Source organism: Amborella trichopoda, chromosome 8 (genome assembly GCF_054954075.1).
Source record: "Amborella trichopoda isolate Santa Cruz 75 chromosome 8, AtrichopodaSantaCruz75HAP2 v2.0, whole genome shotgun sequence".
Classification (NCBI taxonomy): domain Eukaryota; kingdom Viridiplantae; phylum Streptophyta; class Magnoliopsida; order Amborellales; family Amborellaceae; genus Amborella; species Amborella trichopoda.
In genome coordinates this window covers 26,358,535-26,364,548 of record NC_142343.1, presented here as the reverse complement: position 1 = coordinate 26,364,548, position 6,014 = coordinate 26,358,535, and positions in this window count along the sequence as shown.

The window sequence follows — 6,014 nt, the reverse complement described above, 5'->3', positions numbered from 1 at the left end:
CAGGCACATATAGTGTGTTAAGAAATAACATTTTTTTGGTTGGTCGGCATGCCATGCTGAGGAGCTTACATTAACAAAGTATGCGATCTTAAAAATACCGCTGAATAGAGTTTGGCGGGAGGCATTGAATGTCCGACATGCTCCCAAGGGAGCATATGGTCTTTCTGCTTCTTGTTTTCCTCATCAATTGATGAAAGGGGAGAAACAGGTCTTGAATTATTCACCATCGGTGTTTGATATCTGGCTATGTTGTTTGCTCATTGGGTTGTTTCTACGTCGAAGTGAAAGGTAAGGGAGGGATGTTCTACTTGTACATTTTCCCATAATGTGTTGTCACGTTTAATGTGTTATCCCATGGCAGCACAGTTGGGGCACCTTTGGTACAAGTGAAAATATTTTTTTGAAAGTATTTTTACGTAAAAAAATCCCTCATTCGATTTGGTGTGGGAGTATTTTCACACCAATCAATTATGATGTTTTTTTTCACACCAATTGACAGTCAATTGATGTGAAAAAACTCACGTTTAATCATATGAGGGAATTTTTTCAAGTGAAAGCAAGTATTTTCACGTCTATTAAATGTATCCTTAGTCCGAAGTATGTATACTTGATTAGTCGATGTGGAGATCATGATATGGCACTAGAGTTTTGATCGCATTCTATTCAATGCTAAGGTACTAAGAGCGAAGGCAGACGTAATTTCGCCTTACCATAAGCTTTCTAGCATTGTCGATTAGAAGTTAGTGAAGGTACACTTGGCATCGAAAGAAAAAGAAATCAATCTTCTATAGACCTCTCGTAGCCATGCTAAGATGAGAATTAAGCAAGGGGAAATATTTCTAGGACGTTTGGAGACACCAAATTTGGGATTCTAGGACCACAAGGGGAGATTCACAGGCTTAGAAGCCACAGAAGAGAGGAGCATTTCCATAGAATAGTGAACAATGATGGAATAGAAGAAACCAACTTGATCCCATCTCAAAATGAACACTTCTTCCTCAAAATTGTTAATAAGGTGATTAGAGAGCAGGAGAGCAACAATAATGTCCTAAAAGCAAATGGAAAACCCTAGTTCACCTTAGGCCACTTCATTTGCTTGGTTGTTATACTAAACAATGCTCACTCCAAATATGGGGGGACTTCAAATGGAAAACAAGAGCTACTTGCACAGAACAGAAAAGGAGAGCCATGACCACTTACCACTTCTTGCACCTTTGTCCGTGTTGTGGAGTACACCAACAATCATCAGCCTCAACACCTAATAGCACATTGTTCCCAAAGAAACTCTCAAATCGCTTGGAGTTTCGCCAGAGCGAAAAGCCCAACAAGTTCCTGGACAAATTTTGGAATGTTTCTCTTGGTGGATGTATGAACTATATACTCCCTTGGTGTGCACTTTTTAAACAATTTTTATATACTCCCTTGGTGTGCACTTTTTAAACAATTTTTTTAAAAGAAGGCAAAATTACCACCAGGTGGGAGTGCAGGTCCACTTTTACAACTCAAAATAAATAAGAAAGCACCCTATCATAGTCCCATAGGCAATTACCTAAGGAAGCATGACACATAAGACATACAAAATTCTGCACCATAAAATTTCATTGCACAACAGGCACTTCCAAATTACATCAAAACACAATTCAATCGCTTTCCTTCACTTTACAGGACTCGTTACATCTCAATTACAAAAGAATCAAACATAGGAAGCCAAATATAGAACTCTAAGTGCTCAAGATCCCCTCGAGGCTAATACACCCCAAGTAAGATCTCCAACCACCTCGATAGCCCAAGGATCAGGATTCATCAAATATGGAAAGCCAAACCAATGAAGCAATCTTACACAATAATGTTTCATTCTAGAATGGTTCGATCAGTGACAATACAAATGGCGAAGGGAATCTTGCATGAGCATGCCGTAGGTGACCAGTTGGTGCATCACATTAACACTGCATGAAAGGGCCTTTATGCTTATGGGGTAAGCTATCAAATTAACTATAAAATCCATGGAAATCAACTTCTACCCTGCTGTAACTGAGACTTAATCACAGATTATAGCAAGGTTATGGATGCCAAAAACTCACTGGTAGATGCATGGAGCATAGACATGAAAGGCTTATAGCATAGTAGGGACTGATATGGCACGATGAGGACTTGGAAATTGATCGTAATTCTCATGAAACTCAAAGATTACCTTCGTGCAACCCATCTTATGACACTAATTACAGAAAGATAATGGAGGCCTATGGCTTCCAAAGCAATGGCGTGGAGTATAGATGCATAGGGTAGACTCTATTCTATGGTGTGGAGCATAGAAAGACATGATGTAGTCTGTAAAATTCAGCCTCAATGATAAAATAGGTGAGAATACCATAAAACTAAATTGGAGTTAGTAATGAAATTAGAGCAGCATGAATGCTCCATGAAGCTCCATTAGTGCTGGAAGAAAGCTTGGATGAAGATGGACTCCACATGATTTGAAGGTGGAGATGGAATCATGGTATGAGGGGGAATTTTTTCATATAAGGACCATGAGCTATGGGAGCCATCCCTTAACTCTCTAAATAGCATGCCCCACTCACTAGAATTTCTCTCTCTTGAAATGGGCAGTAGGTCGATAGGCTAGAGTTGGATGCTCAAATGAGAGAGTGAACCCCCCTGTTTATAGTACCGGGAGAGTAGTGCATAGAAGCTTTTCTTGTGAGTCGGATGAGAGTCCTCGATTCTCGGAAAGGATTTGATCTAAGCCCTCCATTCTTATCTAGCTATCATAGATCAAGGGCCAGATATTAGCACATATTTCGAACTCAAATTTCCCTTTAAAAAACCAAATTGAATTTTCCCACCAAAGTGCAACTTAATCTTGAAAATTCAATTTTAAATCAAATTCAAATTTGAGTAGATTGATGAAGAGGGAATGACGAAGAGAAGATTCACTCTCTCTTTTATGTGAGTCACAAGTGGCGTGAAATTTGGATTTTCATTTTCCCCGGTTTCAATTGAAATTCGAAACTCTATGCCACTTCTATAAAACATTGGCGCAGGTGTTGTTCTTTGTGCAAATGTTGCCCATGTAATTAAATAAAATAAGTTAACATAATCAATAGATGCCAAAATTTACATGCTTTGTCCATCAAAGTCAACCAGCAAAATTTCAGGATCTTGATGGATTATTGGTGCACCCAAAGGACAAGTCAAAATATATACATGTGAATGTAATCACATTACACAAGCCATGGTTTGGGAGTCCTCTCTTAATACATGTGAAAATCTCAAATCTGTTAGATCACCTAGAAAGAATGGCTTTTTATATATCCGGTTATTAGATGCACATATCATAGGTTGGCCATAAATAAATCGAGACTTTGGCCCTTGCCTTCGCAAGCTACCTACATACGCAATATACCCTTTCTCCCAGCTTATAAAATCTTCGGAATATTTCTCTCTCGATTTTCTTATGGGAGCCCTTGCTTACTAAGATTAGCATTCAGATTTTGGTTTTAGGCTAACACCAATGTCGACTACGGGATAACCCCCAACCCTCATATTTTTCCACTTAAGCCTACGAATGAAAACCGTGGTTAGATTTTTGTGACTCAAGGCATAACTTCTGGGTCACAGACTACCTTTATCCTGTGAGTCATTGGGTACCCACAGGGTACAGCACTCCCATCATTTTGTTGCGATGGTGTTACAAATTACCTACATTTAAAATTTTCATTTTTGTTGAGCAGTATTTTTGCCACAAAAAAAAGCATTTTAAAAAGCCCACAAAAGTGCATATTTTGATAGAAAATATAAAAATATATAGAGAAGTTTGGAGATAGAAATTAAGGTATTTTGCATAAACTCTAACACGCCTTTTATTGGGCCGATTTTTCATTGGCATTTCTTTACGGCGATAGTCTTGATCGAAAATGATGAAAAGATGAGTCGATTGATGGTGGTTAGGGCTGTTAATAAACAGGGCCGGGCATCGGGCTTATGGGCTGGATGTGGTTCCATGCCATTTCTAGGCATCTTAAGGAGCTTCAGGCAAGGCTAGGCAGGGCCACAAACCATAGCAATATTCATCAGGCTGAACTGGAAAAGCCCTTTTTGTCAAGCCGGGTGGGCTGGCTTTGCCAGCCTAAAAATGACTCGGCCAGGCCCAATAAGGCCAGACCGGCCCAACCCATTTAGCATGAAATTTGAGTTTTTTTTTTTTGTAATATATTAGATCTTCAGTCTTCAAACTTTTTGGTTTGTAGGAAGCCAAAAAATAAATAAATACATGCTAAAAATATGTTTAGAAAATTTAAAACCCAATCTATCTTTTTCTATCTAAGAAACCCAATCTCTATTTCTCTTTCTAAAAACTCTCTCTCTAGAAACCAATATCGTTTTCTATCTCTAAAAACCCAGTCTCTCCTTTCATATCTAAAAACCTAATATTTATTTTTCTATCTAAAAACCCATTCTCTCTCCCTTTAAAAACCCAATCTCTCTTTTTCTCTTTAAAAACCCTCTCTCTCTCTCTTTCTCTCTAACAACCCAATCTCTTATTTTTTCTAAAAATTCCAGCCTCTCTTTTTCTCTCTAAAAATACATTTTGTCTCTCTCATAAATACAATCTCTCTCTAAAAATACATTTTGTTTCTCTTAGAAATACAATCTCTCTCTAAAAATACATTTTCTCTCTCTTAGAAATACAATCTCTCTCTAAAAACTCATGCGCTCTCGATCTAGCAACTCAATATCTCTCTCTCTAGAAGTCTATTCTCTCTAAAAACTCAATCTGTCTTTCTTTGCTCTTTTTAGAAACTCAATATCTCGTTCTCTCTCTAAAACTCATTCTCTCTCTAGAAACCTAATCTATCTTTCTCTCTTTAAAAACCCCACCTCTCTTTTTCTCTCTAAAAACCTATTCTCTCTCTAGAAACCTAATATATCTCTTTCTCTTTAGAAACCCAATCACTGTTTTTCTCTCGAGAAACCCAATCTTTATTTTTCTCTCTAGAAACCCATTCTCTCTTTCTTTTCTCTCTCTAGAAATCTCATATCGTTTTTTTTCTCTCTCTAAAAACCCAATATCTCTTTCTCTCTCTAAAAACCCAAAAAAAAGTTTCTAAACAACATTTTAGCTTTTTTTTTTTGCTTACTACAAGAAGAAAATATTGAAGAGTGAGATTAAAAAAAAAACAAAAAATGAACAAGAAAGAAAGAAAACATAAAAAAAAAAACTAGGTCCTTAACAGGACATGATGGGCTGGGCCGGGCCGGGACTTTTCTGCATAGTTTCGGGCTGGGCACGGCCCGTTTGCAACACTAATGGTGGTACTGTGGTAGAAAAAAAATCTATTTTAGCTTTATTTTCCATTGTATTACATAATCACTATAAAATCTACAAATTTGTAAATCTCTTCCATTGATATTCTTAGGTATTTTATTACATATATTAATATTCTCAAATTTATTGCACATATTAATATTCTTAGGCATTTTATTTGGGTATTGGATTCATTGTTTTGTGAAGCTCCCTACATAAAGTATGGATTTGGATTATCCCCATGTTTCAACAAATGGTATCAGAGCTGAAGAAAGTGGTGTAGTAATTCAGGAAAATAATAACTCACAAGTTTGAGGTGGAGAAGTTTAATAGGAAAGATGATTTTGAAATTTGAAATTTGAAAATTGAAAATTGAAAATGCAAGATTTATTAGTGCATCATAAACAACATAAGGCATTACTTGTTAAAGATAAGAAACTAGCAACTATGACCAATGTTGATTAGAAGGAATTTGATATGAAGACACGAACCACTATTAGCTTGTGTTTAACAAATAAAGTGGTCTAATATTGTTGGGGAAAAGGCAACAAAAGATTTGTGAAAAATTAGAAAGTTTGTATCAAACAAAATCTCTCACAAATCGAATTTTCTTGAAAATAAAAATGCATTCCTTGAAGATAAAGAATGTGCAAAAGTGTCGGAACACTTGAATGAATTTAGGATGAAGGATGAAGATAAGGCTATTACA